Below are 20,214 nucleotides of genomic sequence, written 5' to 3'. Positions count from 1 at the left end.
GTATACATTTTGTTTGTGTTACTCAATAAAGACTTCTTGATTCTTGATTCTTCTTAACATTGGAATATACCACGAGGAACGAAAATCGTCTTTCTCCAAGAAATCACTGATGACACCAACATTGGCGCATAGCAAACCGCATCGTCCTATCCCTCTGTGTTACCCATCCTAACCGAACGCACTTACGTTAACTCTGATCTGCTAGAACATCTACTGAGTCTCCTGAATGAATTTTCCTACTGTTTTTAACGTCATCCAAAAGTACGATGCACAACTCTCGCAATGCACCGCTTTACTAGGGGCGAATCAGCACGGCCTATTCGCCATTATTCTTACATGGTCTCTCGAGTGGAAAGCAAAGCAATCAAGCAGCATGTGAAAGCGATGCTTCAAGACGACGCCATCTAGCCGTCGACAAGCCCGTGAGCCTCGCCTGTAGTGCAACTAACAAAGAAAGCCAGCAGAATATGTTTCTGTATAAATTACATAAAGTTGAACCGTGTCATCAAACGTGATGTTTACCTATTGCCACGCATCGGAGACGCTTTGCGTCGTCTAAAAGTTGCGTTGTTATTTTCTTTGTTGAAAATTAAGCCCTGGTATCGATAATTATGATTAGATGAACCGGATTGCAAAATAAAAGTGTTTGTGAGACCTTACGAGCTACATGAGTACAATGTTCTCTCCGCTGGTCTCTATTTCGTGCCTGTCACCTCTCAGCAGATAAAGGACACCATCCTTGCTGAACTCAAGTGACAACTCCGTCACAGACATGTGGGTGATGTGGTCGTGTTGACGAGTAAGTTGGACAAACACGTATTGCAACTCAATAGTCTCCTCACTGCGATCCGTATTGCCGGCATCACAATGAAGCCTGACAAATGCTTCATTGTTCCAAGAGTTCACATTTCTTGGACATGTATGTGGCCCTAATGCGGTCCTACAAAACCCCGACAAATTAGCTATCGTGGCCGAGTTTTCACGACCCAAAGACAAGAAAGCTGCCCAGTGCTTCCTTGGTCTATGGGAATGTCAACACGCTTCGTTGAGGAGTTCTCAACAACTGCTGTGTATATGACACAGATTATATGCGCTGATGTGCCTTTCATTGAGGAGAATAAGCAATAGTAGTCGTTAATTTGTGCGCCAGCGTTTGTAACTGCCGCAATACATGCTCATTTCTACGAAAACCTTGACCCAGAAATTGATACTAATCTCAGCAATGCGGGCTTCGCGCAATTCTTGTTGAGTGGCAAGGCGGAGCGGAACGCCTCACTGCTGATGAAAGCCACAGTTCACCGAGGCTGAGATGTCCTCAAACACTCAAAAATAGTGCTTAGCAGTTGTTTGGGCAATTAGAATGTTGCGTCTCTACTTCTATGGTAGATCGTTCAAGGCTGTCAGGGATCAACCATGCCCTGTGCTGGCTTGGCAAACCTAAGCATCATTCAGGCGAACTAGCGCGTTTAAGCCTGCGCTTAGAAGACTATGACAGTACCGTTGTAAACCGATCTGAGAGGGACTTCATCTAGCCCCCCCCCCGCCCCCCCCAGGTGTTATGAAGTGCCCTTTTGGAGTACGAATCCCAGTACCTGTTAATTTCGTCGAACTTTCTTGTGTATAGAGATTGTGCACAGAGCATTCTTCTGTGCAAAGGCGTGAGGTCCTGGTTCATATGACACGTGCGCACACCCATGTCGATTAATAGGGTGACATCGCGGTCATTTATGATTACTGATATGCCACAAGACTCGGACATCGAGCTACCCTGCTTTCTCTGCTTCTCAACTTCATCGTGTCGCGGTCATCGTAGTGGACGTTCTTCGCATTCGCAACTTGAGTAACCTCACCTGCACTGTTCGCCGGACTAAGTTTTCCAAGGTGACAGGGCTCTTCGAGCGACGACTGCTTGCACTCGGCGTGAAGAGGGGGATTGAAGACCCGTTTCGCGTGGTTGACGGTGAGCGAGGGTCACAGACACGCGGAGAAAAGGAGGTCCTGCCATCCGTGAGGTAGGCTTCGGTGTACATTCGGCGTTTGACATCACCTAGGCAGGGCATATTAAGAGAAAGACCACGTAGCCTCTTTTGGCGGTAAGGGTTTGGCCTGTACCGGTAATCGGCATCACTGCTGTGAAAAGCCAACGGCCTCCGGTCTGCAGTGCGCCCTATGTCCCTTTAGCTAGTTTGTCGTGCTTGAGTCATGAACGGCATGCTGCGAGTCCTGAGCTCGCAAGTCACTCGCGCAATGGCGCACACACCATGAAATCCTAGCACGACGCTCACACCATGCAATATCAGCGAGAACTCGTCCCGCGCAGCTTCCACATACGACATGAGAGTCGGTGGCTGCCATAGTTCATGCTGTGGTGTCTCGCATCGTTCTAGGACTTGGATAGATTGTCTGAATTCCTCATGGACCAGCTTAACTAGAGAATGCCGTGGTACTGATGCAGGAGTCATCTAAAGTAAGTGGAACTCTTCTCGAACGACTATCCTGGTGAGCTCCAGCAAAGGGTATGTATTGTCCAAGGGTACATCGAGGGGATCACATGATAGGGTGGACACGTGTCTTTTATACTGCCATATTCACTGCTGCTCGCGCGTTCCATTCATGTGGCTACCACGTGAAAACCGGCAATGCTCTTTGGTGGCTTCCTTACCAGGCCACCCAACAGCCCTTGCTTGACACCGCAAATAAAATTACGTTAACTCCGGTTCTTGCGGCGAAGATGGATCCGGGCGTGGAAAAGTCGGCACATATCTTCCACAAGTATTGAGACGCTTTCGATCGGCCGCAGCGGATCTTGTAATGGTGCCGCTACATAACACAGCATGTTCAAAAGACCGCGCGTGTGATTAGAGCTGCTGCATATATGCCTAATACATGAGGTGTTTCGGCAGTGGCAGTGCGGCGCATCACTACACTGAATAATTGAATAAAACTGAATTCAGTGTATTCTGCCACAACAAGGTTGCAAGGGGGAGACCAGGCAAAAAGCTGCAAGCAACCTGCTGACGTGACTAGCGCAAGAGTGTACACGGGACACTATAAAGCAACAAGTACCAGCGCGAACTTCCAACTGGTGTTTATTACAGAAATGTATGTATTGTGGGAATTTATAAGCTATTCTTTGTCATCTGTACACGATCATCATCACATGGGGTTCATATGGGGTTCTTCATCATCGCTTGTGTGGCTGGCTCTCGGGTGTGCTCCGTGCTGTGGGCGTGGTCGGTTCGCCTAATCTTTTGACGCGGAATAAAAGCCGTGATTACTGCTGAGTCACAAGTGGTGGAGTGTGCTCTTCGGTCCCCCGTCCTCTGACTCCCCGCTCAACCTCCTGGAGCTTCGTTCGGGTCGCCGATTGTGCCAGCTGTCCGCCAACATGTCGCAGGACGAGCCAACAGGCACTTCTACTTCCACCATCTCGGCCTCGACTACCCCTGCCTCTCCATATTGGGTTGTCAGTGGGCACCGGCGTGATCCCCATCTGTTTGCTGGACTTCGCGGTGAAGACGCCGAGGATTGGCTGGACGACAATGACCGAGTGAGTTCGGCTAATCGTTGGGACGATGCGTTCAAGCTACGTCACGTCGCCTTTTATCTGACAGGCGTAGCGAAGACTTGGTTTTTCAACCATGAGGTTGATTTCACGAACTGGGGCGCTTTCAAACAGCAGCTCCGCCAAATCTTCGGCACACCGGCTATTCGTTCTGCGCTCGCAAAAAAGACGCTCGACACTCGCAAGCAACAACCCGGTGAATCTTATACGTCGTACATCGATGATGTGCTTGCTCTTTGTCGATGCGTGAACATGGCCATGACCGAATCAGACAGCGTTCGCCACATCCTCAAAGGCATCGGAGCTATTGCTTTCCATGCTTTAGCCATCCAGAACCCCGCTACCGTCGCTGATATCGTCGCTACTTGCCAGCGCCTTGACGAACTCGAATCAGTACGGTTGCAGCCGGGCACCACTGCAAACACTAGCGCCGATGACCCTACGTTACGAGCAATGATACGCGCAATAATTCGAGAAGAGCTCCAGTATCTTGGCTTAGCAGCAGGACCTATGCCTTCTCATGCCTCCGATACCAATCTGCGAGATGTCATCAAGCAGGAATTGGCGTCCATGGCTGGTGCAGCGTACACGGACCCTCTAACACCTAGGGCCCCATCGACGTACGCACAAGTAGCCGCAGCTACTCCAGTCATCGTCCCACCGATGCCTCCAACACCAACACCAGCTCACATCGCTTCCATGACTACCAGCGCACCTACCCAAACCAGCTATCCGCAGTGGCGTCCTCCTCGTCCCATCTGCTACTACTGCGGCTATCGTGGCCACATAGCGCGTTTTTGCCGCAAGCGCCAGCAAGACGAGCGTCGCGGATATGACGTATACGAACGGGATGACTTTTCGCCCGGAGCTACAGTACAACGCCTAGGGAGCTTCCATGACCAATGCCATCCTTATGGTCCACCGCGCGGACGCTCTCCATCGCCTACTGTAGCATCCGAGACGGCTTACCATCCTGCGAGACGCCGCTCGCCGTCACCCCTTCGCCGCTCCACGTCCCACTGAGACCTGCTTCTCGATTCGCCGAGCGTCGTCCGGAAAACTGAATTATGCAGCTTTTGGAGGAAAAGCTGCATCGAACGACAGTACAGAAATTCCTCCGTCGCGTCCGTACAATGTGATAGTGGTTGTAGTAGAAGGTGTACAAGTAGAAGCTTTAATAGACACTGGTGCTAGTGTTTCAGTCATTCACCGTGATTTGTGTTCGCGGCTTCGGAAAGTTACGACCCCCTATGATGGACTTACGCTACTCGCTGCTCAAGAGGCCTCCATTCGACTTATCGCCATGTGCACAGCTCGTATTTCCATCGATGGACTTCTACATCACGTGCAATTCGCAGTGCTAAGTTCGTGTGCCCAGCAGTTCATATTGGGATGCGATTTTCTTTCTACGGCCTCCGCCTCCATCTGCTGTGGACAACGCGTTCTTCACATGACCGACACGACCTATTCACTTCATGCAGATGACACACCCCTACACCCCTCCACTTCCTTGCTGCAGAAGATACCGCGTTACCTCCTCGCCATCAAAGCATCGTTACTCACACGTCTGATGTGATTGACTGCGGTGACGTGCTCGTCTTACCATCTGCACGCTGTCTTGCCAGAGGGATAGCCTTTGCATCAGGGCTCGTTAGCTTTGATCATGGCTCTGCACTTCTCTACGGTACAAACCCGACATCCGAAAAGATTCTCATCCCTAAAGGCACTACATTGGCTTGCGCCACTGCATCAGGGTCTGTATCTGTTATTTCCTTTAAACCAGCTTCCTCTGAAGGTCCTTGTACCGGACGGGCCGCATCTCCTTCAGCTCTTGCAGCTGCCATCAGTTCCGACCTGACACCTTCGCAGTCACAACAATTGCTTGCTTTGCTCCAAAAACATGAAGCTTCCTTTGACGCGGATTCATCTTCGTTGGGAAAGACTTCGATTACGACGCATCGGATAGAGACAGATCCATCGTGCGCCGTAGACCATATCGCGTATCGCTAGCCGAGAGGAAAGTCAATGACGAGAACGTCACCGACATGCTCCAACGAAACATAATACGCCCCTCTGCTAGCCCTTGGTCTTCCCCCGTTCTTTTGGTTCGCAAAAAAGACGGCTCTGTTCGATTTTGTGTCGACTACCGAGCACTTAATTAGATCACACGCAAGGATGTATACCCTATGCCGCGAATAGACGATGCCTTGGATTCCCTGCAGGGTGCCGAGTACTTCTCCAGCATCGATCTGCGTTCCGGCTACTGTCAGATACCTATGCATGAGGACGATAAGGAGAAAACAGCGTTTTCAACACCAGATGGGCTCTACGAGTTTAATGTCATGCCATTCGGCCTTTGCAATGCGCCCGCAACGTTCGAGCGCATGATTGACACCGTTCTTCGTGGCCTAAAGTGAAAGACTTGCCTGTGCTATCTCGACGATATTGTTGTTTTCTCGTCAACCTCTCAGCACCTGCAACGTCTGGATGAAGTTCTCACGTGCCTTGCCAACGCTGGACTTCAGCTAAACACCAAGAAATGCCATTTTGCGAGCAAGACGATCAAAGTTCTAGGTCACATTGTGAGCAAAGATGGCATTCGTCCTGATCCTGACAAGGTTTCCGCAGTTCAGCACTTCCCTCGTCCCGAAAAGACCAAAGATTTGCATAGTTTCTCAGGCCTCGCTTCCTATTTTCGGCGATTGCACACATTACCTCACCTCTGCACACATTACTGGGTTCTAATGTTCCCTTTGTGTGGTCTCCCGAATGTGAATCTGTGTTCAGCCATCTGAAGTGCGCTCTCACATTTGAACCAGTACTACGCCATTTTGATTAAGCTGCTCCTACCCTACTGCATTCGGATGGTAGTGGTCACGGAATTGGTGGCATTCTCCTACAGCGAGACGACACTTTAGGTGAGAGGGTCGTCGCATACACAAGTCGCGTTCTGACAAACTCCGAAAAGAATTACACCATCACGCAGCAGGAATGTCTAGCTATCATTTGGTCTGTGCAGAAGTTTCGACCTTATCTTCACGGCCGCCACTTTAGGATCGTTACCGACCATCATGCATTATGCTGGCTTTCGACGCTGAAGAACTTGTCTGGGCGACTTGGTCGGTGGATTCTTCGTTTGCAAGAATACGACTTTACCATTACCTACAAGTGCGGGAAAAACACCAAGATGCAGACGCGCTTTCTCGCTGTCCGCTTCCTACGACACCATGCAATGGAGCTCCAACTACCATCCGTGACAAGCTTTCGCTCCATCCCTCCTCAGATGCTTTCTTGTTGGCCACTGTCGACGAGATGCCTCCACACGAGAACAAATCCTTCCACTTTCATCAACTTGCCGACTCTTACTGTCGGCGCATCATCGACCACCTTCAAGGAGCTTCGCGCCCGCCTAACGCCCGCCTTCGTCGGCAGCTGACGCAATTTAAGATTCACAACCGCGTCCTATACCGTCATGTCTATCACCATGACGGTCAACGCTGGGTTCCTGTTCTGCCACAGTCTCTCCGTGCTCATGTCCTGCAGGCTTCTCACGGCGACATGACTGCTGGTCACCTTGGTTTCCAGAAAACCTATGACCGCATCAAAGGGCGCTTCTACTGGCCTGCATTGTCCGCCAGTGTAGCGAGGTATGTCACTTCGTGCGCTATATGTCAGCGTCGAAAGCTCCCTACATCATCTCCAAGCGGACAACTGCAACCGGTTCCTTGTCCGTCGCAACCATTTGAGGTCGTTGGAGTTGACCTATATGGCCCACTTCCTGTGACTCTCACCGGCTAACGATGGATGGTGACAGCCGTTGATCACTTGACACGCTACGCCGAAACAACTTGTGTGAGTTCTGCCTCAGCCTCTGAAGGTGCTGCATTCACACTTCAATACTTATTACTGCGTCACGGTGCTCCTCGCGTCCTCCTGAGCGACCGTGGAAAAGCATTCCTCTCGCAACTACTAGACGAAGTATTCAGAGCCTCCGGAACCACCCACAAGACTACCTCCAGTTACCAACCGCAAAGCAACGGCCTCACAGAGCAATTTCATCGCACGCTGTCAGACATGTTAGCCATGTACATTGACCCGGATCACAGAAACTGGGACGCAATTTTACCATTCGTGACCTTTGCATATAATACCGCCGTTCAACGCACGACCGGTTACTCGCCATTCTACCTTGTCTATGGTCGCTCGCCCTCTCCCTGTCTTGACGTCTCTTTCTTCGCGCCAACTGTCCATCAATGTCCTTCCTTCTGCGAAGAATATGTGTCCCGCATTCTGCGTTGTCGCCAGCTCGCCCGCATCAACACCGAAGCACGGCAACAGGACCGCAAGCAGCATTACGACGCCTCTCATCGCGTCGTGTGCTTCCGCCCTGGCGCGGAAGTGCTACTCCGGACACCAGTTCGTACTCCTGGCTTGTGTGACAAGTTTCAGCTTCGGTTCATCGGCCCCTACAAAGTCTTGGAGCAGACTTCTCCAGTGAACTATCGCGTGGAACCAGTTATTGTTCCAAATGACCGCCGCTGCCGCGCCGCTGAGATTGTCCACGTTTCCCGTATGAAGCCTTTCACGAGACGTTCACCGCCCCTTTGAATTGCGGCCAGGATGGCCGCTCTCGCGCGAGGGGACATTAGTGTGGCAATTTATAAGCTATTCTTTGTCATCTGTACACGATCATCATCATATGGGGTTCATATGGGGTTCATATGGGGTTCTTCATCATCGCTTGTGGGGCTGGCTCTCGGGTGTGCTCCGTGCTGTGGGCGTGGTCGGTTCGCCTAATCTTTTGACGCGGAATAAAAGCCGTGATTACTGCTGCGTCACAGTATATATATACTCTCGCGCACTTGATCATAATCAGTTACAATCGCGCAAGAGCACATGGTCATCACAAATATACAAGAGCACACCATAGCCGCGCCAAGGCTTAAGGAGGCCTCCCACATACAGACTCCAGGAATTCAAATTCTTTAGCAGTAAAAGCTAGGCATGGCTTGCTAACGCAATTTCCTTCTGTGACAGCCGCTGCCTCAATGATGAGTCTAGTGCATTCTTGCAAGTTGCTTGCTATAATTTCTGTTTTTTCAGAGTGGATGACATTAGCATTGGGAGCAATAGATCCTAAGGAAATCTTTTCTCTTTTTTTTTAAATTTCTGATTATGTTCCTGTAGTCTCACATTTAGGCATCTTTCCATGTTAGCAAGCCATCCCCAGCAATATATATACATTACTTCGTTTATTAAACACCAGTTGGAAGTTTGCGTTTCTGGTCGCCTTTTTAGTGCCCCATGTCCACTATTGCGTCAGTCACTTTAGCATAACATGCCAACTAGCTTGGTCTCACACCTTGCAAATAACAGCCTGAGTGTAACTTGGCTATATCATGCGCAGGGCAGCTTCATACCGGGTAAATAAGAGCAGACGTGATCTGTTATGCGTAATTACCATGCGAAAAGAAAGAACAACGATGGTCAGAATTTAAAAAAAATAAACTTATTCATCGGGGAACTGTTTAGCGCAGCTTTCACAGATAAAAGGGATAGTGATGATGTAAAGAAGAAGAGAAAAAATAACTTGAAGTTATTATGGCATCAAAGCTATCAAACGTATCGCGTAGCTTTTTTAGAGGCAAAACAGATATATCGACATCATTTTCTTTGTTAATTCGATTTAACAGTGCTGAAAACAAAGAAATGCAGCATTTGGTCGCCGTAGTTTGTTCGGCTCGTGTTAACCTTCCGAGGTTCTATCTGACTTGACTTGTAAGAACGAGATACATGGCTGTAAGGATGTTAGTTTCGTTCAGCTGTCAGCATTCTTAATTTTTCTAATTATATATTGGCGGCACACCCTTTACCTACGCAAGGATTCAGTTTTTAATATTTCAGTTAAAAAAAGGGTGTAATGGTGCCTGACAGACAAGACATATTGCTCTTTTTTGCAATGTAGTCAGGTTCTCCGCTGATGCTGTTCCCGAGACAAGATTTTTTATGTGGAACTGAACAAAAAGCGTTGAATTATATGAAAGCACAATTATGGAGGCACGAAAACTTCCCGAATACACTACATCTCCAGGCTAGCAGGGGCGCCTCATACCGGCAAAAACGCAAAGAGCAGGTGTAGCTATACTAATCCAGGTACAACCAAATTAAGCAGACCGACTAAGCTTCAACAACACACTCCCTCATCAGAGCAGGAATTGGCCTTCTGGTGCTGTATTTGGTCATTCCCTCCCAAATGACACACTCGATTAAGCAATGGCCGTCAGTCTCAAGTAGCTGCAGATCACCAGACCAAGACGGTGGTCAGACCCGTAACGCAGCAGATACAAATACAAATAGAAATACCTTTATTTCAACATCAGGGAGGTTAGGGGTGCACCCAAAAAGCCTATGACTGCCTTGACAGACGGGCGCACCCCCGTACATAAAAACCGGCAGCAACTAAACACGGACAGAACAATAAAAAAAGACTACAGTGAATAGTTAAACATTATATTCAAAAAACATTTGTGACCATCCTCCTGCATTAACAAATAAATGAAGGCGGCAGAATCAACACGAAACACTCAGGAACATTAAAGAATGCAAAACGAAGAATAACAATAAGAAACGAAAAAGGTAGAAAGGAGGCGCAAACTTACATTGAAGAAAGAAACCGTATCGTTAGGTCCTCAGTGCTCATTGCACCGATTAAGAAGAGTTGGAATTGTATGTCGGAGGATTTTACAACCGTAATTAGTACGAAAGGATGGCACATACTAGACGTCGTTGTTACGTGTTGAGCAGCAATAACCTTCGGGCCGTAAGTTAGTTATTCATCAAAGAATGCTGCATTATTTTTCCGTTTTTTGATATCGTTTACTTAGCAATAACCTGTATAGGTCATTAATTGGAGTTACTTTTATTGATGCGAAAAGAGGTTGAGTGTGAGCAGTAAACGTGGCATTCACAATGATGCGAACGACCTTTTTCTGTATTTTCTGTAACCTATATGTATTTGACCATGTTGTTGTACCTCGCACTAGATGACAGTATAAAAGGTTAGATAAAAATAGTGCATTATAAACTAAAAGTGTAACACTCAGAGGTAGTAAAGAGCGGACTTTGCATAACATGCCTGGGCATTTTGCAAGTTTTTTAACCAGATTGTCGATGTGTATGTCCCATGAGAGATTAGACTGCAGTGTAACACCTAGGCACTTTACTGACTCCGCTATTTCAATGCTTTGAAAACCAAGCGTGAGTGTAGGTAAATGTTCTAGTTTGTTCTTAGGTCTAAAATGTGCAGCTTTAGTTTTGGTAGCGTTAATCTTTAATGAAGGTTCATTACTCCACTCAACCAATTTGCGCAGAGTTTCATTAGCGTTTACTGTCAAGTCATTAAGTGTTTTAGCCCTAGAAAATATGCTGACATCATCTGCATACATTATACGTTTAGCGTTCACAATTTCAGCGTTGAATGTTCACAATGTCGTTAATGTAGATGTTAAAGAGTGTAGGTCCAAGAATACTGCCTTGCAGCACGCCAGTGTTGGGCTGCTGAGCACGAGGTCGCGGGATCGAATCCCGGCCACGGCGGCCGCATTTCGATGGGGGCGAAATGCGAAAACACCCGTGTGCTTAGATTTAGGTGCACGTTAAAGAACCCCAGGTGGTCAAAATTTCCGGAGTCCTCCACTACGGCGTGCCTCATAATCAGAAAGTGGTTTTGGCACGTAAAACCCCAAATATTATTATTATTATTGCAGCACGCCAGAATGAATGGATCTAAAGAGCGATGAAGAATTGTTAATTACAACCCGTTGCTAGCGGTGTTCTAAATATGTTAATAAAAGCTGAAGGAATGTGCCGCAAAATCGGTAGTGCTCAAGTTTGAGAAATAATATTTTGTGATTTATGGAGTCGAATGCTTTGGAAAAATCCACGAAAACCCCGAGAGTCTTTTTCTTCAAATGACTAATATAATTTCCTTCGTGCTTAATAATGCTGTTTCTGTTGATTTCGCTGCGACAAAACCAAATTGAGAAGCTGATATGACTTTGTGTTTGTTAATAAAGCTTGTAATGCGCACCAGTAAAAGCTTTTCAAAGCATTTCGAAAAAACTGGCAATATCGATATAGGTCGGTAGTTGGAGAAATTATTTTTGTCTCCTCCTTTGAAAATTATGGTGGAGAAATTATTTTTGTCTCCTCCTTTGAAAATTATGGTAATCTTGGCAACCTGTAGCCTTTTCGGCAAAGTTCCCGAGGAACATGCCAAGTTTATTATGTATTCCAATATCGGTGCAAGTATGTGGGATGTATACTTCGCTGGCAATATTTGGAGGTCGTGAATGTCTTTGATTTTACTATTTTTCAGTGACTGTAGGACCGACAGAACTTCGTCAGTTGTAACAGGGGTTAAAAACGCGGTTTCGCTAGCCTTTTGACTCATGCCTTTTAGGTATTGGTTGGGTTGCGTGCCGTCTGCAATGGACACGAAGAAATTATTGAAAGCATCTGCTAGTTAAGAACCAGACAAGTGAGTGCCATGTGTGACTATTTCATCTACTACAGTTTTCTCTTTTAAGTTTAGCAAATTATTGAGCCTCCCCCAAACAATATCGGAATGCTTTATTACTTCGTCGTTAGATTGGTTACTCATATAGTTTCTTACTCTTATTTCTTTCTTTATTTCTTCAAATTGTCAATATCTTTTGTTTTTAGAAAGCGCTTCAAAAGTATGTTTTTAATTCATACAGCCTTTAGGCATTCTTTAGTTATTCATAGCTTATGCGCTTTCGAAGCTCGCACTCTTGTTTTGCATGGAGAAGACTAGCAATACAGCTGCTTGTAAGTGGAAATAAAAGTGCCATAAGCGTCATCAACATTGGTTTCCTCATAGACGCTGCTCCAGTATACTTACGACAGTTTATCATAAAACGTTTGTAAAGTAGTCTGCTTTATGTCTTGAACACGCATAGCAAACCTTGTTGCAGGTTTGTTAGGGTGAACTGTGAGATGTGCAATTAAATAAATTGGTAGGTGATCCCTAAGATCAGCTGCCAGTGCACCACATATTGACAATTCATCACATGCATTAGTAATGAGGGTGTCTAGTAACGTTGTATTTCGGGCGTAATGCGTGTTGGTTGATTTATGATATTGAAAAACGAGTTGGTCTGTAGTATAGTATAGAGCTGTTGCTGAAGTGTTGACTTTTCAAGCAATTTTATGTTCAAGTCCCCACCTAATATGACCCTATTGCAAAAACCAGCGCCTCCCAGTGCCTTCCCAGTGCGTTTTCTGCACTGGGAACGCTGTAAATGCGCTGGAAGCGACGATATTTCACTGGGTGGCACACGCTGTGACGCTGGGAGTGCTGATTTGCACTGTGTCTGTGCTGGGCCAACGCTGACATCGCTGTATTTCACTGGTGCCAGTGCGCAGCGCACACACAAGTTGTAGGCGGCACGCTGGGACGCTGGGCGCTGGAGCCAGTGCGAAATGCGCTGGAGGCACCGAAAAAGGTCTGCAGTCGCTGGTACACTGGCACGCTGTGCGCTGGGGCGCTGGGGCCAGTCCGCTGGAGAGGCATGCACTGGTTGTTGGACGCTGGGAAGGTGGCGCACTGGGCCGCACTTCAGCGCTGGGAGCTGCAACGGCTGCGAGGCCTGGCGACATGGAACGCTTCGCGACTGTGATGTGTTGTGCACGCAGGACGACTTCGTAAGCGTGTATACATGTGCGCGAATAAATGTACGGTGAGAAAAAAATGGATAACCTCACGTTGAAAGTTCCTTCGACTATCAGGGAGATATATGCAGGTGAGCGCGTATACAGCAGTTGCTATCACAAATTGGAGCTCTAGCTCTACGGGCGAATCTAGTTTGTTGCTACATTATCGCAGAACCATTAATGTATATATCGAACCGCGTCCCGTATAAAAGCAGCTGCATTGTCAAAGCACGGTTGATCGATCCGTTTCGATCGAGCTGCCGTAATCCCCACGCCAACTCGACTTGATGCGTGTACGCGCTCACCCTAAACACGCTCGTACGATGCGCAGAAATGACATTTTCGAGGCTATAGCGTAGCCTGTGCACGAAAGCAGATATTGTGAATCTTCGCGGATCTTGTGCCTGCCACTGACATAGTGTTTTGTTCGCAGAAGAAGTGTATATATTACAAAGCTTACGCTCGGCCATCGGCCGGATCGCGCTACCGTAAAGAATTGATATCCGATAATCACTAGGTGCGGTATGTTTCCTTTCCACTTATACAAGAGTCCCAAGCGCATATTTAACTATGGGCTGGTAATTCCGAGATCTGCCGGCCGGCGGGTGCAAACCACGCGAACGTTAAAACATGACATTTAAATTACGGTAGACCAAAGTGAAACTGCATGCTGATCTATCGAGCTAGCTTCATGGTTAACTTAATCTGTGACAGATTTCTTTCTCGGCGCAGCACGGTCGCATTCAGAAATTTTTAGGATACTTGGTCATCAGTACTATATCGGGGAAAACAGCTACATCACGTACTCCAGCTAATGATTCAATATAATTAATTGCTCGTGAAGTCATTTGATCGTTCCCATAAACGTGCTGCTGAAAGCAGTTTCGCAATGCTGTGCCGACAGAGGTTGTGAATAAGCCCTGTGTGTTGCTGACTTTACAGAAAACTGTATCAGCTTTTTTAAAAATTTTTGGGCTAATGATTTCCACTGCATTATTATTCCATAACATATGTACAGCAACATATTTGCATACCTGCACTGCATATGCCACACTGTTTAAAGGAGCTAGCTGGTATTACAAGCTGTGCTGTCATTACTTTGAAATAAAGTGGTTTTATATTAAGGGTCCTGTCAATGTGGTTCATAACTTGTTAATACTAAATCGAATCTCATGAAAACGCAGGAGTCCGCACATATTCTTTAATTCTTTGGATTGTGTACAGTGTGCTTGATGCATCCTATTACTTTTTACGTCATCACAACAATGCCTATGAAATCAACGGAAAGAAGTCGGGTACATAAACACACCAGTAAATATTGCAGAAATGTCCATAAAGCAAAACTTGCTGCATAGATAAAATAAACATTGAGGATATCTGCATTCAAATTACATTATTCTCAGCTTGCTAACTTGCATGCTGTGATTAAGGCTGTGTATCAATTGGTTAATGTAAATTTAAACTGTGAAAGAACGCGTAACTTGTTGAAATAAGTTAGTCACCTTCTACAGCAGCATATGCGCTGATATTACCAATTACAAGTCAATTAAGTTCATGAAGTTCATGTATGTCAAGAAAAGGAGGCTGGGCCACATAGGAAGATTGAGCAGAAGATTGCGGGACCTCACAAATCCTGTATTACATCTGCAGCGTAGCTGCATGAGCTAGTCTTCCAGTCAATATAGGCCTTGAGGTAAGTCAACAGAGCTGATGTGAACACGACTAACAGCTCGACCATGTTCTGCAGCAGTGGCATATATCTAAGATGTGGTATATGGGCTAGGTGGTGGATGTAATGAATGCCTGGTGAATATCAGTACCTCACGCCATCCATATTTGAGTCCACTGATAGTTATTTCATTAGACTTTCATTACAGAGTAATTCATATTTGAGTCTAAAATTGTCGTTTTCCTCACTTATTGCACAGGCTGTCTCTGCAGGCTTTAGACAAATGATTGTGTGACATATTGTTTGGCTCCACAAGATAGTTAATTCATCATATCTCATAGATACACCAGTTTCTTTCGATGATTTTTCTACACGATGTGTTGCAGTCACATATTAAACACTGCATCACTGAAAGCTCATTTGGTTGTTTAAAGGTACTCTTCTTTTTCACCATAGTACTGAAATATATAATAATTTAGATGGTTTATTTTAATTGCTTGGAAACTCACCCGAGGTGGTCTTTGCTCAAAAAATTGTGAACTTCATTGATTTTTGTTTGCTCAGCCATTTGTTGATTACCTAAATTTTTCTTTTAGTAAGTGTTTTCTTGTAACTGAGTGGTTTTTCATTTCACTTCTTATATGTACCCACTCCTACTATGTCTCATTTCTGAGACGCCAGTATATGTAAATAATATGCATGTACAAAATGGTATGCATACTTCAGATTAATTAGGGAAGCGCAGCTCTATAGGCGATATAACAAAAGCCACTGTCACCTTCACCCATACTCCTAATCATTGCTTCAGTTTCACCAACCACAATCATAAATGTCGGCCTGAGTACCCCAAAAGTACACAGTGGGCTAGGAAGGATACCACAGTTGGAATCTCGGCCTGAAGCTCTTTGGTGTTCATCTAAATCAGGGTCGGAGTATTTTTGCAGTTTGCGCCAGTGCACAACACCCAATAAGCAAAGCTGTGAGCTCATGCTTTTATATAAACCTAATGCCTCGAGTCCCAAGTCAGCACAGCGGGTAGACACAGCACCATGTATAGTGCACAAGCTTTCAAGATATATAGAGACAGCGGGCTTCCAGTATACATGAACTTTCGATTACTGTCAAAGAATCAGTTGTTCTAATTTGCTACTGACAAAATATCAGCTGTAGACTACTATGGTTATGCTTGTGGTTGATCTGGACCTGTAATGTAAAGGTTCTAGCCATTTATCTGCGGAAGATTGTTAATCAGCTATAGTGCAGACAGTTTGCTACATTTTCTCTGTATTCATGTCTATTTTGCAAGTTTCCTGTTACGTTACGAGTAATGCAAGACTTGTTGCAGCAGTTTGGTATTTAGGACCACTAGCATGAAGTGATCAATGCGATGGAAACCTGTCAGCCAGGGTAGGCTGGAGTTTTGTAACAGACACAGTGCATAGAAAATACTACAGAAAGGGTAGAACACAGTTTATTATGCATATATGCTGCAGTGATTTGCCATATAGGATACAGGGTCCGTTGGTAACATTTGTATTCATGAGAAATAAATAATTGAGTGGAAAAAACTAACTGAAATATGTCAGAGGCAAGTGGAGTGACACATCATCTTCCTCGGGTAAAAATATAAGCTACTGTATTACATTATACCGTGACTAGATATATACATGTAAAAGAAACTTTCAGAATATTTCTTGCACAGTGTTACAGTATAACAGCCTTATACATTGCTAATGGTGAGGCATCATTATAATACAAAACAAGTGCAACCACAAGTGAGCCTGTGCCTAGCCCCTTACATACTTTCTATGCGATCGTGATCCCTTCGGAAGCACCGTGCCATTCTACCTCCCGGATTGGCTTCCTCATATTTCACCCATGGAGCCCATAGGGGCATTGCCAGCCCAGAATACCTAAGCCACACACAAGCAGTGGCCGGCTTGCAGAAAAGGTGAAAGTTATGTGTGCGTGTCTGCAACTGTTCTAAAGCATGACAAAATGTGCTTGCCTGGACGAAGCAGTGGCCAAGTATAAAGCACCAGCTGCTGCATGCAGAGCCGAAAGACACTTTCATCTGTGACACTGACTATGGACATACGCTTCCCGGGAAAAGTACAGATGAGCCTGTCCTCACATATTTGTTGTTGTGCTTAGTACTAAAACTTTAAGAACGTTTTAGAAATCCAGTAGCTTGCTTTTCACAGACAACTGCACTGGTCGAGAGCTTCATGCACCACGTGCTATTAATTCGGTTAGCTTGTTTTGTGCATCGTCACTGACAGCCAATAGATTATGATGTGGCTGTATTTCAACTGCTATGTAATGTATGCATTGTCCACTGTATACTGCATCCTGAAGGCTCACAGAGCATGTAATTCTTGGAAGCTCGATCAGCATCATTTTGATTATAAATGCGAGATAGCGACTTTAAGAGCATTACTTTGGCGTAGATGGTGCTGAAGTGCAGCGACAGTGTGAAATATGCAATGGTTGATTATCATGAGAAGTTGTTAGAAGCATTGCCAAGTTTTTTCGCTCTCTGTTCACTAAATTTGCCTTGAAGGTTATGACCAAGGCTGACAATTGATTCCAAAATTTTTGCAGTGAAGCCACTGCTACGGATGGTCCACAATATTTAACTGCTAATGATGGCAATAAATGTATTTGTGCTGCACTTTTCAAGTTCCATATTATTTTGTCACAAGGCTAGCATGCAATACCTCTTCAATATAGAACGAAAGTGCACGGAAGCACCTTAGAATAAACGAAACGTTTCTTATGCTTGTTTATTTTTTGTATGCATATTATTTACTGCTGACACAATTTTTGGCAGACTGTTTGTGCCAGTGAAAATGTTACTGGCACTTAGATTTATAAAGCAATAGAATCTGTGCAAATAAAAGGGCCAGCTACAGCACATGCCACTCTATAATGTCGTCTCTTCTATTCTGGGCAGGCACCCTGTATTCTTGGCATGGATGGGCTGTCATGAAAGTATATAGGAAACTAGGGCCTGTACTACAAGCAAAACCTGAACATCCAGACAATGTACAGGCTACATAGAAATTAACTTATAACATGTTTATAAAAACAACCTTTTCCCCTTTACCACGATTTTTTCCCTGTAACGTATATTGGCTGCAGACCAGCAACAAAGCACTACTGGTCCATGCTCACACACAAACTTAATGTAAAATTTTTCCATTAAATTCAAGAATAATCCTGCAAACTACTCTGCACATGACTGAAAAAAATGGTCCGAGCTCTACGAGTCTCATCAGTCATGCACAGCTTTGCCCCAGACAACAAATAGTTATGACATCCTAGTTGCCAGCGCACATAAGTGTACCATGTTGTGTAGCCTGTGAGCCATCAGAGGCTTTCAGTGACCCATTGTATGACGTGCCAAGTGAAAGGCTGGAGAAAGTGCACCTAGAAGAAGCCAACTTTGCATCACTGTGTTGTCCCCCTCGTTTACATTAGTAGTGGTGGTAGTAGGCAGTGCATTCACTGCTAGCAGCGTGTTCACTTTACGTAACAAATGAAGTTTAAAGCAGAGTCCACTGAGTGCTTGTGTGCATGACACTACATCTCGTAAGTGGTTTGCAGCACTGTAGCAGATAAGAAGTTTATACAGGCAATATCTTTGCGCAGGCTTAACTGTCTGATAACCGGCGTGATTAGATTTATTTGTGCTTGACACGATACATTGCAGCGATATACAAGATATTAGACTCTTTGCACATGCACGTCGAATTACTGTGCCAGCTATTGCTGGTAACATTAATAGCCACCCTAACCTCGATTACACAGCAACATGGCAGCACCCCATGCAAACCAGACTGCCCACTTTGACCCTAATTCGAGCTCGTTACTGGCTCCCCACCCTTACTGCAACAAATAAATGATAAAATCTACCATCACTTGGTCTCATTTCATGCTGATGACAAAGCATTAGGTATATTTGGTCATTACTATTGAGATCAGCTGTTTGTTTTGATGCTGCTAGGACTACAGAGGCAGTGCAAAGCAGTAAACGTGGTTAGATTTCAATTTAGCAGGTGCTGCCACAGGATTAGAGTTGCTGATGCGTTGACGATGCAGAATGCTACGAAGGCCTAATTGTTAACTGCATCAATAATTTACTACTCCGCTCTAGTATGGTACTTACGTGTTGACGGTGGCTAGTAAACGCCAACTAGATGCCGAGCAGATGGCACGACATGTGTGAACATTTATCAGGGCATTCGATCTTACTAAAACTGGCTAAAGGCGTGAAGAGCGTTCAGCCTTCTTATTGGCTGAGGAGCCCTGCAGCTTCCCCAGTGCTGCAAGGAATTACTGAGATGGAGTATAGTTGAGCATTCTTTTCAAGTAGAGCGCCACCAACCCGTGGTGGCGACTGAAAGCAAATTATGTGCGAAGCGGGTCACCCGAACTGGCGGACTAGGACTGAACATGGCACAAAATAAATGCAACTGTCGTACCTCTGTTCAAAGTGAGCCTTGCAAATTATTTCACCATTGGCAACATGACACTGAGTGTGCATAATGTTTTCTGTAACCCATGTGCATGCGGATCTCACTGCCTCATTAAGTTTTCACACAGAGAGAAACGGTCTTCCATGTGACACGCTTACTCATAAGTTCCTAACTATGCGCTAGTGTTCATACAATCCTTTGTGCCGAAACTCAAGACACTTCAGCCGCTGACACTCAAACGCCACGAAAGTACTCTACAAGAAACCGGCTGACCAGCGCCAAGCTATCAGCAGGATCATCACCTAAGTCGGTAAGCTGCTTCAAAAAACTGCCAGTCCTTTTCAGCTTGAACATTTACATGCTTCAAGAAATCAGAAAAGCCCGAGACAGTTAATCACAGTCAAAAATAAAATATACATTCAAGAGCTCAAAGCTGTGCAAGCTTCTTGCGTGACTTAAAATGAAAGGATCTGCAACACAAAACCAAGAATTACATGAACTTCAAAATTAACCATCTAGCATTAAAAAAAACAGGAACATCATCAGTGACCGGAAATATTACCGACCATGACAGACAGCTTCTTACTACTCCATTGATCATAAAAGTTCAACGACAACCTCTAGCTATCAAACTACCAAAAGCTACAAAATGCTGAATTCGATGGAGACCGCTCGTAGCAATGTTATGGAACTGGCTTGAACTGAATGTTCACACCAGTGTCCTATTTTGAGCATCCGAATTCTAACACCTGATGAGCTGCTTC

This window comes from Dermacentor albipictus, chromosome 2 (assembly GCF_038994185.2).
Source record: "Dermacentor albipictus isolate Rhodes 1998 colony chromosome 2, USDA_Dalb.pri_finalv2, whole genome shotgun sequence".
Classification (NCBI taxonomy): Eukaryota; Metazoa; Arthropoda; class Arachnida; order Ixodida; family Ixodidae; genus Dermacentor; species Dermacentor albipictus.
Note: the sequence above shows the minus strand (reverse complement) of the source record.